The 16,732-nt window shown below is 35.2% G+C and overlaps 1 protein-coding gene across 6 annotated transcripts in view; it reads left to right on the forward strand.

Moving 5' to 3' along the window:
• Window positions 1–16,732, forward strand: part of LOC105344902 (uncharacterized) — a 151,663-nt gene that overhangs the window by 63,972 nt on the left and 70,959 nt on the right. The window contains exon 10 of one of the 6 annotated variants that reach the window (XR_010713571.1): window positions 12,303–12,861. The exons of the other annotated variants lie outside the window; for them this stretch is intronic. The gene's annotated coding sequence lies outside the window, so the exon portion shown is untranslated. Of the gene's footprint in view, window positions 1–12,302; window positions 12,862–16,732 lie in introns of those variants that run through there. 6 annotated transcript variants of the gene reach the window in all.

The following is a 16,732-nucleotide window of genomic DNA, read 5'->3' on the forward strand; positions in this document are numbered from 1 at the left end:
TCTCTCTCTCTCTCTCTCTCTCTCTCTCCCTCTCTCTCTCTCCCTCTCTCTCTCATACACACGCACATAGGACATTTGGTATGCTGAATAATGATCTTAAGGTTTAGCCTCATGATGTAATAGTCGGTCCTACGTCATTTTGCAGTGGATTTCGTTAGACTTGCACACTAAAACCGGCGCTTTTAACGGCAATGAAATGCAAGGGCGGATCCTGAAATTTATAGATTTCAGATGGACTTTTCAAGCACAGGGGTTCTTAATTTCTCCAGATCTTTTATATATCTAATGCTACTGGTGGTTGGAAGCATCCCAAGTTTGTAAAAAAAAAAAAAAATAATAATAAATGTTCAATATAAAAAATCGAGGTTCTTTCCACCCCCCTCCCCCTTCTATAGCTTAATAGATCCGTGTACCCATGGTACCGGGTTAATGCCTCTTTTTATTAATGTATATAAAATAAAAATATAGACACATTTTATGAAATCATCTATATATAATAGAGAAACATGACTGAAGCATAATTATACTTGGCATTTATTTTTGTGAAAAAAAAAACCATTAGGCTTAATGATCTGCCCCCTTTTTTTTACTGTTGAATATGACGTCAGGGAAGGCGGAAGTGACGCTAAATTTACTACCAACTGCAGTGATGGCTTCTTGTTTGACAGAGGCTTTATGTTACAAGTCTGTTATGTTCCACCGCGCTAGAAGAATGATACTACTATCTATAAGGTAAACAATGGAAGGTGCATCTGTAATTCACATCAAAACAGGCAATCGAATCAGCAACGCAGATGTGTTGGCATAGTACAGTGTACATGGCGATAGCACTATGAATGGATGGCTATCTTTTTACGATTGGATTAATTCAGAGAGGGATTGGAAAATGCATCTTTGTTTCGCAATAAAATAGGATATGTTAAAGAAACCGAAGAATATCCCTTTAACTGAATGATTGAAAGGACGGACTGAAACTAAATTCAACTTGTGTCCAGAGGGATGGGGGGATGGGTTAGTAAATCCTGGATTAACTAACCACAGAGATACCTAGAGCATGCGCCCAATAGGGGTTAGCAAATCCTGGATTTGCTAACCCCCTTAGTAAATCCTGAAGAATTTTTACTCAAGCACATAACATAAGAACTTAGATCACACCATCTGCAAATGAACATTTACATAATTATATTTTGAATGAATAAATCCACTTTGTAAGAAATACATGACTGAATGTTTAAAAAAAATCAATATCTACAGACATTTAGATTTTTTTTATTGTATACTTTTGTAATGTAGGTAAAACTTATTTCAGTTTCCACATCAATAAACTAAGGGCATTCAGTAATGCTCTGATTTACATTGACTGTGTTAAAATCAGGGTTAGTTGATGAATTAGTAGTGACTAAGGCTACTTTTCACTGTTTCTCTAAATTCCAAGAATTAAAATAATTCCAAATTCAAATAATACTCTGTTATCAGTTGATATTCTATCTTTTAAGGTTTCATCCTCATTCAAGGAAGTAACAACTGGTCCATGCAGTTATGGAAAACCAAGAAATAGTCCTGGTATAGTATGTACATTTATTTTATTACGAAACATCAGTAATTTGTACAGCTAATCTCTCATTATTCTTTCAACACTGGTATGAATCTGGTGAATTGTTTAATATATGTTTACATTAAGTACAAAACAGGAAGTAAATTAAAGTGAACCTTCTCGTACACTACCTAATCAGTTTAAAGGTGGTAATGTTGATCATTTTAATCACATTTTATTCAGCTAATCTCTATGTATTCTTTCAATGATAGAATAAATTGATGATTTGATAACTAGATTTTATGTTTACATACAAATGTGAGGGTTGATTCAGCTAAGTGTCGTTGATACTACTACATTACATCAAACAGTCTAACTGGTCAAACAGAGTGACAAGGGGAACAACTCAATCTCTTTTGTTGCCAGTTTTAATATGAACAGAGTTATTCCCCTTTTTACCTATTCCTAAATCATTACATTCATGTTTAATATAGATAGCAATGTACAGAGTTATCAACTTTATCCATACCTAGTCAGAATATAAGTAGAATACAAAATAATTTAAAATATCCTAAAAAAAAATTGATCCAATACTAGTATAAAACTCTTTGAATAAATGCATGTACCTGAAATGATTGAGATACTGCCAGACAGACACAAACACAAGTCATGATGATGATTGTTCAGAGTCAATTTCTCTCCCAAGATATCCCCTACTTTATTTCTTTCTTATCATTAACTTTAAACAGAATTGATTATCAATCCATGTTAATGTGTATAAAAACTTTCAATGGTCGATTATTTAGTGGGATGGGTTAAATAATGACGGACCAAAACAGGGATTCAATCACGGGGCCCTCTGAATTTCTAGTGTTTTCTACCAACTGAACTATCTGGCACCGGCATCCCACTGTTGTGACCGTCACATTTGTAAGATTTTCACCCATCATTGATTTAATTAGCTTAACAGCTCAATCCTTAACTCTTTCTGTTATCAGCATTTGTTCGGTATTTGTTATTTACATGTATGTTCTCCTGTTTGTCTTTTAGGTTAATGTAATACATGTACATATACTGTTGTGTAGAATTGTGTGGTCTCTTTTTAGGTCTATAGAGTATGGTTTTCAAAGATACAGTAGACAAGAGAAAGAAAAGAGAAATTGTATACGGTATAGTATTCATGAATATCATAAACTGTTCATAAGGCAGCTAACTTGTTCCTTTCTTAGTTACTCAGGTGACCTATTGCAATCGTAAGTTCGTTGTTGTGTGTCAATCATAGACATTATATTAAACAGCTCTTAAATGGGTATGGGGGCAGTAGTCATTGTGTTAACCCTATGGTAAGAACTGTTGCTTGAGAGCATAGCAATTTCTTACCAAGAGATTAACATAATAAGAACTGCCCTCATTCCCATTTAGTGATTGTTTTTTGTTCAAACAAGGGAAAACTATCCTTGTGGTAATGTCAGGGCTTGGATACTGTCAAATTATTTGCTCGGGGAATTGTCAAATAATCAGCCAGGGTATGGGGAAAAGCATGGGCCATAAGCCAGTAGTCAAAGAGCTCATGTATAATTTGGTTAGTTCCTGTATTGCACACATTTGATAATAATGTGTGAATTGTGTTTTGATAACAATTATAGTCTGTTCTCTTGCTGAACTGCACTGTACCTGTACTTTTTAATGCATTTTATGTAGTAGAACTTACCGAATGCAACAGTTATGGGCCATAATTACAAAATATGGAATAGGATCAACCAAAAGGCAAAGCTTCTGCCCGCCATCTTCTCTTAAACAGACCTAAAACTTAAAAATGGTTATCAATTTTAAAGTAACATGATCCAATAAATTGATTTAACATTTTTTTAAAAAATGTATATATTGAAACAAATTTTTCCACAGATCAACATATTTTAAGCAACTAACTTTTAATATATTTCTTGATAAATCATTCGACAATTTTTAATGTACTTATGCATGTTAAATATGAGATTACAATCATATTTAAGCTTGTACACTTAGCTAGCATGTTTTTATAACCAGGAAGTTAAATCAAAGAGAGAGACAGAGAGAGAGAGGGGCAGAGAGAGAAAGACACACAGAGATAGAGAACACAAACTGGAATACAACTGTTGAGGCTAGAAAGTGAAATATATAGAGAAAAGAAAATAGAGCAGAAAAAATCAGAGAGAGAGAGCAAAGAACATGTTGAAGAGATTAGAACCATTTTAAGGACGACGGACCCAATTCAAGATTTCGCACCTCTGCGCAGAATCTGCGCATTTGCTTTAAATATGACTGTCGTAATTACGTACATCAGAATAAGAAAAAATAATAAAATTTTCATATTACTAAACATAATTTGTGATGCCAAAATAGTTTAAGCGGAGAAAAATTAAGAAGAAGAAAAATAGTCCAAATTTCCTCTGTTTGCAACTAATCCACGGTTTATAAATCCTAAGCCCCCCACCTGCAGTTTATAGTCTTATAATCAGGTAGATATTGAATTTATACTATAACTTTTTAAAATCATACACATAGCAGTTAATGCTACATCAGGCAATAATTAATCATGCCCTTTTTCCGATAATATTTCTAAGGAAAAATGAACCATGCAGTGAACTTTGAGACAACCCCTCAAAAAATTAAGGTTTTTTTTCCGTTCAACGATAAGCTTATTGACTTCTTAATATTAGAATTTAATTAGAGTAAAAAATCTATCACTGAATTTTTAAAATATCAGTTTTTATACCACACCCCTGAAAATTTCCATTACTTTCTATTATATCTGAGGACTTTTGTACCCAAATTTTGAAACACCCCCAATAAGATAAGGAAGTCGATGATCATGTAATTTTTTTTATTGATTTTCACTCATCATCAACATTAACATTATATAAAAATTTGAATAAAAAATCTATTGTAGAAATGAATTAGGTCCGCCTTCCTTAACAAGACCTTGGACTTTCAGGAGGGCGTAGCTATCTATTTCTTGCGTCAAAAAAGTTAAAAATGACGCGGTTTCAAGCAAAATATGCAGGGATTGCGTATTCTAAACTCAAAAGCCAGACAGATCTTGTTGATTTCAAAGGCCCATGGCTGAGTGGCTAGCAATGAAATACACATGCCTACGTCACATTGCTGTTTTACACAACTACCCAAAGTCAAAGCTCTTGTTAAAATGGTTTTAAGTCTAAAATGGAGAAAAACAAGAAAAATATAAAAGGTTTTTATAGCAGAGTGAGTGTAACAGTATATAAATAGTGCCTGTTTGGGAGGGTAACAGTTGAAATTGACACCCCGAGAAAACCATTGTCAACCGACGCGAAGCGGAGGTTGACAATGGTTTTTGAGGGGTGTCAATTTCAACTGTTATCCTCTCAAACAGGCACTATTTATTTTGTTATACTGAATGTCTTAATTTAAAAATTTTTTTTACTGCTTTTATATAGGAATAACGTGAATTTTACAGCGAACGGTACGCGCATAATTTTCGCGCATGTAACAATTTTTAATGTTAACCATTGCTAAGTGCATTGCTAACGCGGAGGGTAATAGAAAGAATTATGAACTGCGTCTCAACCAATCAGATTTCATTATTTAACATGAAAGTATAACAAAAAGAAATATTACATGTTAGGCAGACATAGTCTATCTAAGTAAGAACGAAACAGAGAGTGAGAGAGAGGGAGAGATTAAGAAATCAAGAGTACATATTGAGTAGTCTGAGAGAGAGAAAAAAAAGAGATTATTAGTACAAGTTGAGGATATAAAGTCCGAGAGAGAGAGAGAGAGAGAGACAAAGAGAGATAGAGAAATTATTTACTACAGGATTAACAGGGAGATATGAATAGTATATATTGAGAAGAGAAAGTGAAAGATAAATGGAAAGAGAGAAAAAATACATAAAGAGAGATACATGTAGAGAGAAAGAGATACATGTAACTGGTAACTTACTTCCGCCCAACCATTCAAATGAAAATGTAACATCAAAAGTAAATTAAGATATCATTAGTACCCGGTACACATTGAGGATAGAAAAAGAGAAACAGAGAGAGATCGATCAATAGTACATATTGAAAAGAAAAAGTCTGAAAGAAATAAAGAGAGATAATGAGTACACGTTTTGGAGAGAGAGAGAGAGAGAGAGAGAGAGAGAGAGAGAGAGAGAGAGAGAGAGAGAGAGAGAGATCAATAGTACATATTGAGTAGAAAGTCTGAAAGAATTAAAGAGATTATTAGTTCATGTTGAGAGAGAGAGAGAGAGAGGGAGAGAGAGAGAATGCATACAGCCAGTCAGAAAAAAATAAGTCTGAGAGTAACAGTACAACAGAGAGAGAGAGAGAGAGAGAGAGAGAGAGAGAGAGAGAGAGAGAGAGAGAGAGAGAGAGAGGATAAGTACAACATAAGCAGAACAATTCAAAAAGAGTGTAACAGTACAACAAAGGGAGAGAAAGATTTAAAGGAGAGATATATAAATATAAATGATATAGTACATGTTTAAAAGAGAGAGATGGATAATATATGGTGAGAAGAGAAAGTGAGAGGGAGATACATGGAGAGAGATAGATTTAGAGAGAGAGAGAGAGAGAGAGAGAGAGAGAGAGAGAGAGAGAGAGAGAGAGAGAGATCAACAGTCCATATTCAGTAGAGAATGACATGCACATTGTAAGTTTTCTGAAGGTCATCTCTTGTTGATGATCAAACTTGCCTAAAGATTATACATTTATAGCAGAGAAAGTCTCTCTCTCTCTCTCTCTCTCTCTCTCTCTCTCTCTCTCTCTCTCACACACACACATACACTTATCAATCATTTTTGGGGAATATTTTTTCTACTGTTTGAGCATTCTATAATCAGTACCATAATAATGAACCATCATTTATCTATGAAGAGAAAATGTATTATTACTTTAAAGTAACATCTGTTTTTAAATTAAAGATTTATTAAAATTTTATGTTATATCTATAAAACTGTTTAACTAAAGGTAGTTTATGTCATTGACCAGGATTGACATTATACTTTTTTCATGCAGGTTATGATATAAAGACCTAGACCCTCCAGACCATGGACCAAGCAAGTACAACATATAAAGTACATCAATGCTCTAAGTGTCGGGGGAACACAGAGTACTATTGTGAATCGTGTCCATGTGATCTGTGTCAAAAGTGTAAAGAAAACCATGTGAAAAACCTCCAAACAATAGACCATAATGTTGTGTCACATCATGAGAAATTCAACAACATCCCAAAACAAGAACTTTGTGTGAGACATCCTAGCCATGTTTATATAAAGTACTGTGAACCTTGTCAAGTTCCTGTGTGTGGTTCTTGTTTTGGACATAAATCTCACATATTCCCTGTTTCTCTCTTTCGACAAAGTAAGCACAAGATTCTAAGCATACGAGGAGCTTATAAAACAAAGCAACAACAACACAGAGGAACCATTCACACCATCAGAAGTGACGCTCTCTTTTACAGACCTGTTCTCCTGCCAGGAATCACAGATGACATCAAAACCTGTCGCACAGAGTTCTCCCGCTATCAATCAGAGATGTTAACAAAGGCCCAGAAACAGAGGGATCTCATTGACTATGTTCTATATGATCTATTAAACAATGTGTTTTGTGACTTTAATTTCAAACACAGATGTTTAAAACAGAAGATGGAAACAAAGAAACATATTGTCAGCCTACAGAGATATGTACACATGTATGAACAGTCAACATTCAGTGCACTACAATTCCTCTCCTCCATAAAGACAGTCATATCCCAGATACATCTCACACTCCACACCAGCCAGCTCTCCATGACTGAGTCACTCAACAAGGAGGATGTGATGGAGTCACTGAGTGCAATCCAAATCACAGAGAGAGGAAACCGACGCGTAGGAAACCAGTGTCTGCTGAAACTGACGTCTGGTGCTGAGCTCCATCAATCTCTCACACTGACAGGTGTTGGTCGTTGTTATCACATTTCCTGTGTGACATCAGACCGGGTCTGGGTCAGTGATTTGAACAACCTCATGTTGACAGACACAACAGGTGTCCCTCTACATCGTGTGAAGGATTTATGTAGTTATTTATATGGAGGATTACACACAGTGAACAGTGAGAGTGAACTTATTTATATAGATAGGAAATATAACACTAAGAAACGATCAAAGGATATGAAAACAACCACCACATTTATAGAGATAACAGACTCTACATGGGAACCACAGTGTGTGTACTGGTCCCTGTCCACTGGGGATCTACTGGTCGGGATGTATAACAATGATGCAAAGACAGGCAAGGTAACCCGGTACAACCAAAGTGGACAACTCACACAAACCATACAGAACGACAACACAGGACGGGGACTGTATAGTGTACCTTGCTATATAACAGAGAACAACAATGGGGATGTCGTGGTGTCTGACTGTATAAATTTTATGACTGGTGCTGTAGTGGTGACAGAGCGTGGAGGAAGACATCGTTTCTCCTACACAGGACCTCCATCAGGATCACGACTAGATCCACGTGGAATCTGTACTGACGCGCTGTCACACATCCTGGTGTGTGATGATAGAACCCACACAGTACAGATGTTGGACAAAGACGGTCAGTTCCTGTCACATCTACTGATAAGACCATCAGGGATATTCTCACCATACAGCCTGAGTTATGATGTCAACACTCACCGTCTCTGGGTCGGGTCAGGGGACAACAACACGGTGGTTATATACAGGTATATCACCAGACAGGACGCTCTGACAGGTAAGTCTGAGTCATTTTTGTTTACAATTATATAGAAGTATAATATATTTTGTTTAAGACATGTATATGTACACACTTTACAAGTTGTCAGTAGCAGCTTATTTATCTTTGTTCAATAAATTTATGTACAAGTATTTAACTGTTAACAGCTTGTTAGATTTAAAACACACAGGAATAAGCTATTAAATAAAATTAATTATTTAGATACATCTGTGTATGATTTCAATTGATTAATGAATTAGCCACCATCACATGCCATTGTAATTACAATGAAATTGATAAGCTGCATTAATATATCTACAATGTGTGGTAGTATACAAAAGCAGACAACTGTTTTAATAAAATGGATTACTTTTATTAATCATATAAAGCATTACATGTCTGATGCTTGATTTATTACAGACACTGCTGATAAACTCCACACCAGCCAGCTCTCCATGACTGAGTCACTCAACAAGGAGGATGTGATGGAGTCACTGAGTGCAATCCAAATCACAGAGAGAGGAAACCGACGCGTAGGAAACCAGTGTCTGCTGAAACTGACGTCGGGTGCTGAGCTCCATCAATCTCTCACAGTGACAGGTGTTGATCGTTGTTATCACATTTCCTGTGTGACATCAGACCGGGTCTGGGTCAGTGATTGGAATAACAATCTCATGTTGACAGACACAACAGGTGTCCCTCTACATCGTGTGGAGGATTCATGTCGTGGTTATGGAGGATTACACACAGTGAACAGTGAGAGTGAACTGATTTATATAGATAGGTACTATTACATCAAAAAACTGTCAAAGGATATGAAAACAACCACCACATTTATAGAGAGAACAGACTCTACATGGGAACCACAGTGTGTGTACTGGTCCCCGTCCACTGGGGATCTACTGGTCGGGATGTATAACGATAGGACAAGGACAGGCAAGGTAACACGGTACAACCAGAGCGGACAACTCACACAGATCATACAGCACGACAACACAGGACTTGGACTGTATAGAAAACCTATCTATATAACAGAGAACAACAATGGGGATGTCGTGGTGTCTGACTACAGGGCTGGTGTAGTGGTGACAGAGCGTGGAGGGAGATATCGTTTCTCCTACACAGGACCTCGATCAGGATCCGGACTACGGCCACATGGAATCTGTACTGACCCGCTGTCACACATCCTGGTGTGTGATGGTAGAACCAACACAGTACAAATGTTAGACAAGGACGGTCAGTTCCTGTCACATCTACTGATAAGACCATGCGGGATTTTCTCACCACACAGCCTGAATTATGATGTCAACACTCACCGTCTCTGGGTCGGATCAGAGGAAAACAACAAGGTGTGTGTCTACAGTTATATAGACACACAGGACGCTCTGACAGGTAAGTCTGAGTCTTAACAGGCAGTGTTAATTGTTTGTTAATAAGAGAAATCTGGATTTTTTTGTATATTTCTATCATTTTTTGTTAGTGTTAAACTTGGTTTAATTTTAATTAGAAAAATAATTGATTTGTTTTTAAATACAAAGGAAAAGAATTACACGTACAGACAGATATTATGCTGAATATGGAGATTTTTGTCATGAATTATTCAATAAATTAAGTACAACTACATTGTAATTATGATATATATTAATTAATAGCTAATTAATGCCTTGTTGTAGATAAGGATACACACTCCTCTGGTGTGGAGGCCATGTTTAGCTCCAGTGATGGGGACGCCATGTTTAACTCAACACTAGCTGTAGAATGGAGATAGCTTGGATATTGACAGGTTGTAAATGTTTCTGTACAAATCTAGTCTGTTGTTTGTCACTTTGTTCAACATCTGCAGCTGAAATTGACCTGTGTATAATTCACATGGACTGTAATACTGACTCCTATTTATTTCACTCTTTGTGATGTTAAAAACATGTCTGTCTTTAGATGAAAGTAGACTAAAGTTCAATGTGTATAACTATTTAATTGAAATGATAATCTAATCAATTTGACATTTTGATTTAAGCCTGAGCCTAATTTTGCGCCCAAATGACAGCTAATGTATTGCTTTTTTTAGATATCGGTTTTAATATACAATTATAGCCTTTTGATGAGGTCAATACATGGTTTATAAAGACTTCACACTCTTCAAGCGTTTAATAGTGAAATATTTTGTTCATAATGTAAAGGTGTTGATTTTGCTATTATGACGTCACGATGTCGCACTTGCCAAAACCAGTATTTTGTCGCGAAAATCTATTTTTAGTATATTGAGGTCAAATTTTTTTCTATTTTTAGTATAGTAAGGTCTATAACAGATTTTACACGGTCATGTAACAGCAATCGACCAATCATGAGCTTGGGAAAAATACAATATTATAATAATGAAGTTTATATGTAAGAAATTAAACAATGCAAAATCAAATTATCTATCAGTAAAGGATTGTTTCTCTAATATAAGAGCGAATTATTTAAGCAATACAGTTTTGTGGATGTTGTGGGGTAAAATTGAAGTCAATAAATGGTATTTTTTTAATATATCCACTAATATGTCAACATCAAGTTTATTCTGCAATATTCAAAAGAACTTAATTTATTGTCTATCAACAGCTCTTCTTTTTAAGAATAAATTTATGAAGGGACCTCTCTGAATTACAATCTTTATTGTTTTCTTGTTTAACCTAGCAAGAGGTGTGATGGTATTTTATGAACATTTGAAAAATTTACATTTAGGTCATTGGTTGCCGTGCGGTTAAGTAAAAACATTGGCTCAGTAAGGGTATATGTTTGTGAATGATTGTAAAACTTAATATTCTCTCTCTGTCTCTCTCTCTCTCTCTCTCTCTCTCTCATTTAAACATTTGCACCTAATGATATGCTATGATGTAACTTGTAATAAACATGTGTACAAATTCTTATTAATTTTAGATACCAGAAAACTATATCAAGTATCAGCGAGAAACAACTTTATTCATGTAAGTAACTTTTCTCTATATAAGCGTCAGGTACATGTAATATACATTATTAAGAAGGGAATGTTAACAGGAGCACTAGCAATCATATATCAATGGATTGCTCAATGTTTTGATATTATTGTCTGTTTGGGTTCTTTTAAGGTAATTACACCCCACTCAATGAAGTTGAAGGGGGTATAATGTTTTTGACCAGTCTGTCCGTCAGTCCTGTTTTTTTTAAGCGCAACTTCTCTTTAATCGTTGCAAAGAATTTTATGAAACATTGTAGATAATTAAGACACAATGTGTAGATGTGCATATTACAAGGAAAATCTGATTCCATTATTTTTATAGGAACTTTGGCCGTTTTAAACTTAGAATTTTTATCTTATATTGAATATAGTAATACACATTTTGTACACATACACATATAGTAATACACATTTAAGTGTTACTCCTCTAAAATCTAAAATACACATATAGTAATACACATTTAAGTGTAACTCCTCTAAAATTGCTCCATGGAATTCAAAGACACTCTGTGGGCATTTAAGACAAGATGTGTATAAGTGCATATTACCAGAAATAATGTTTCCATTATTTTTTTCTTGAAAATTCTTTTTTTTAGACTTATTTTTTTTTTAAATGTAAAAGACAAAGGAATAGATGTGAACATTTGCAGGAAGTTTTGAGCTAATAAGGTTTTGCAAGTTATGGTTTTTGCCAAACTATTTTCTGTATTGGGAAGCGTTGGGTGTGTGAGCTTACATTGGAACTAAACTTGATTATTGATTTACTTTAACTCATTGTGAGACAGACACTGGGGTAGATTTATAGGATATTTAATTGATGGAGAGAAAGAAAGAGAGAGAGAGAGAGAGAGAGAGAACACGAAGTTTGTAAATTGATATATTATGTGGACTATGCCGTTTAAATGATTTTTAAATTTTGAACTTTTTAAGGTTGTTAAAGATTCATATAAATTTATTAGTAAAGTAAGAATATACAAATGATATTAATGAATGACTTATCATATAACAATTATAAAATCTGAATATGTATTTAAGCTAACCATTTCCTTTACAGATGACTGGTTCCCTATAGGTCGTGGACTGGTAGAAATTGGTGTCAACATGATGAACTCACCATAAACCTCTCTCAAACAGTGACTGTCATGGGTTGGATCGTCTATCGACCCTTGATGGGAATGGACATATTAACTATGGACTTTCTTTATTGTGGAATTTACGTTAAGTGGGTACATGGACATATATCTCTCTTGTGCATCAAGTACATTTGGTAAAGAATACAAACAGTGAAGTGAATAACATTTATTTAAACATCTGAAAATGAAGAGGTCATTTACTATCGTCATAGGAACTTGATACATGCCACATACTGTACATGTACATGTATATGTACATCACTTGAATTCGTTGATAAAAGATCATAAAGATGAAAAGATATGTAAGTTTACTGTGTATCTTTTATAATGATAATTAAAACCAATAACCGACTAATGATTTTATATCCTCTGTACATCATTATTGTTAAGTGTGTTTTTGATTCAGTTGTTAATAGTGTTTGTGTTTTTGATGTTTTACCCTGGTTTCTTCTTCCTCAGAAATAAAGAATGGCTTATCTTGATGTTGTTATTATGTCTGAGTGATTATATGTAGCCTTAGAATTTGTTGCAGATTGATCTAATATCTCTTTGTACAGTAAAACTTGCCTATAAGGTACTTGGATTAATACAGAAATTAGAGTTTTAAATGAAGATATAACACATTTCCCTGTCATTCATATTTCAACTCTTTTTGTCATGACGAAAGTATGGAACTTAACAGTAAGTCGCCTTAACTTCCTTATGAGCAAGTTTCCTGTATGACTACTTTGGTTAATGTTTTTTTTCTGCTTAGGACAAAAATCCAGACAAAAAGCATGGGTATTCTGTTGAACCTTGTGTCATGTTGTAAATTTTGAATTTAGCGGATGGCAGTATAAATACAAAATTTACAACATGACACTTGAAGCATCTTAAAAGAAGCAGCAATAGTATATATGGTTTTAAGATGAGGTTCTCAACCATTTTAAAAATACAAGAGGTCCAGGGGCTTAGTAACGCTAGTCTGATATACTATAGACTAACAATTTAAAAAACCAAAATCCAAGATTTGACCATGCATAAAAAATTACGTGTACAAAGTGTGTCGAAGTGACCTACTTAAGTGACTACCTTTGTCCAAGTTCTGAAACAGATTTGATTTACCTTGAATACCAGTAGATAAATGACAATGCTAACAAATTTATGGCAATAAGTGGGTCACTGTAACCTGTATTAAGGTAACATAATTAGAGGTAATAAAATGCACCAACCAAAAAGGTTTGATGAGTTAATGCCTTATAACATCTAAGACAATAATTATGCCCCCCTTCAAAGAAGGGAGGGCATATTGCTTTGCTGCTGTCGGTCGGTCGGTCTGTCGGTCCACCAACAGTATCCGTTAGTTTTCGTCGCAGAGGATGAACATATTGAAATGAAATTTGGTATACAGGTTTATCATGATAATATCTAGGTCAAGTTCGATATTTGGTATGATCGAGCAATTTTCGACAGAGTTGTGGGCCTTGGACTTAGAAAACAATCCAGTTATTTAAGTTTACGTTCATTTTCTCTGTGGATGTTTCCAAGGAAAGGGGGCATAAGTGTTTCACAAACATCTCTTGTTCAACTATGAATTACAATAAAAGTCCAAAATTGGGTCACTTTGACCTACTTTTAAATGGTCAAATCTTTCTATCTTGATGTGAAACATGACACAATGATATAGGGGTGAAAGGCGGGGCATCGTGTCAGGGATTTATATCTCACTTGAGATTGACCACAAGAACTTGGAAACACTAGGAATAAGTATAGGTTCCCTACACTGCCCTGGTATCTGTTTGATGCACACTTCAAAGATAAAAGAGATAATGGTCCGCCGTTCACCCCACTATATCATTTTGAAATGCTAAAATATGACAAAGATCGGGTGAGCTAACTGAACACTTGCAGGGGTCATAGGTGCCCTCTAACGCTTATTATGAATACCCCTTAAGGTCCTCTACTTAATCCTAGTGTTTCCAAGTTCTTGTAGTCAATCTCAAGTGAGATATAAACCCCTGAAATGAGCCAGAACCCCTGGGAGCCACTTGGTGGTACCTCTACAGCCTACATTGAGAACGGGAAATAATAGCCCCATAGGTCCCCTACACTGTCCTGGTATCCGTTTGATGCACACTTTAAAGATTAAAGAGATAATGGTCCGCCTTTCACCCCTATATCATTGTGAAATGCTAAAATATGACAAAGATCGGGTGAGCTAAACCGACCCTTTTCATTGTCATGGTTGTATTCTTCGAAGGTTCACGTCAAAACATGGCTGAGAGAAAAAAATCCCAATTTCACCTGATGTTTTTCACTGTTTTTGACTGCGAAATATGATAATTTTTTATTGGAATAAATCACAATGCTGGGTGTTCTATTGTCGCATATTCATAATAATACGATGTCTTTTTAATTTTCGATTGATGTTGTATCCGGGGGAGAGAAAATGCCCGAGGATAAATTTTAAAACACGCACATGTTCAAGTTCGATGTAAACAAATTATCCTGCAACACTGGATTGGCTGGTGGTTTTATTGTATTTGTATCGTTTTATCGGGCCTTTTAATTTACTTTAATTTATCATGGCTTTTATATCATACTACGTTTGCATATCACTTTATACGATGCATATAGTTTTTCTATTTGTATCAATAAGACTACACTTAGGATAACATTATTTTCATAACTAAAAACCCGTATAGACGTAATTCATTTCTATCCAACAAAGACGCATTTATAACTCTTATCCAGGCGAGCTTTACTGCTTCAGAGGTCTTCAATGCTCGTACAAATTATTGAGCATTAATCATTTTGATTTATAATTAAAATATGTCGATGATTAAGTAAAATATAATTTTCTGTTCGAGTACTCTCAGTACTTTGATGAATTTCCTTATTGGCTGCTAGCTTCTACGGGCTTAGTGGCTGCTGTTAGTGGCTGCTAGCTTCAGCCTGGTTAGTTTCTGCACGTAAATATCATTTTTCTTCTTCTTACTCCAAAAAATGTGTATGATTCTATCCTAGCACGCTTGCAAGTCAAAGTGATGGGGAAGTCTTTTGCCTTTTTTCTACAATCTACTTCAATATTCAGTTCATTCTTGTCCTGTTTTTTCTTTTTTGCCTTCCATTTTTTTCCGTCAAAAAGAACGTAACTGTTTGTTTGATTTCAGTTTTTAGAAGGGGGTTATTAGAATGTTTGATTTGATTTAGATGAATGGTAAAACTGTCAATTCTCTTAACCTTATGGTACTTTAAGGATCTGTTGTGTAGATCTGTCGGTGAGGACTGGAGTATAGAGCACTCTATCTGTAGCTCCAGCTGTGACTTCTGTGTATGTTGTGGTAGGGAATCTGTGAGTTGACAAGAGTCTCTTTGTTGACAACAGTCTCTTTTCTTTGATCAGGGACACATGGAGGAGGAAGGGGGAACCACCGACACGGCCACCACCGAGAACTCGCTCCACAAACACGAGAAAGACAGTGGGGTGGGGCGCACGGACGAAAGCACACGCAACAACGAGAGCTCGGAGCAGGTGGGTCATTATATTGTCTTATACATGATATTGTCTTATACATGTAATTGTCTAATGCAGACAATTGTCTTATACATGTAATTGTCTAATGCAGACAATTGTCTTATACATGTAATTGTCTAATGCAGACAATTGTCTAATACATGTAATTGTCTAATGCAGACAATTGTCTTATAATTGTAATTGTCTACTGCAGAAAATTGTCTAATACATGTAATTGGCTAATGCAGACTATTGTCTTAGACACATAATGCACATAACTGTCTTTATGCATGCATGTACAGATTGACACAACAACAATACTAATATTTAATTAGTCGATGTTTTGAATCAGATCATTTCACGCTCCCCCACCCCTTTGATTTTGAGACTCAGCAATCTGGTAGGGTTTTAGTGCACAGGTTTTCTCATCTTCCTATCATTGTTAAGCAGCTATCTTTTATAGAAATCATTATTTGTTGGTATTATTTACTAAGGAAAAAGACGGCAGCACTAAGAAGTCACTGTAAAGCTTGGCTGCTTACGATTTCTTTCTGTAAACTTTTTCATGTATCTAGTTTTGCTGCAAGCAAATGCAATTTCCTGTAATTTTGTAAAATAATGGAAAAGAAGATAATAGCTAAACACTTTTCTCTAGTAGGTGTTGAATTTGATTTATGGAGACAAAAAGAATGAAGAGAAAATACAAGAACAGTTTAAAGTATCTTATCTTTGGGAAGCATGTTTGATGTTGGCTTATTCTTGTTTTCAATCCAAAAAAGCTGTACTTTTTCTTCTTTGATCTGAAAATAATGACAAATAAATCTGGCATATGCAGTTCAGAATTGTAAAAACCCA

Source organism: Magallana gigas, chromosome 4 (genome assembly GCF_963853765.1).
Source record: "Magallana gigas chromosome 4, xbMagGiga1.1, whole genome shotgun sequence".
In the NCBI taxonomy this organism is placed as follows: domain Eukaryota; kingdom Metazoa; phylum Mollusca; class Bivalvia; order Ostreida; family Ostreidae; genus Magallana; species Magallana gigas.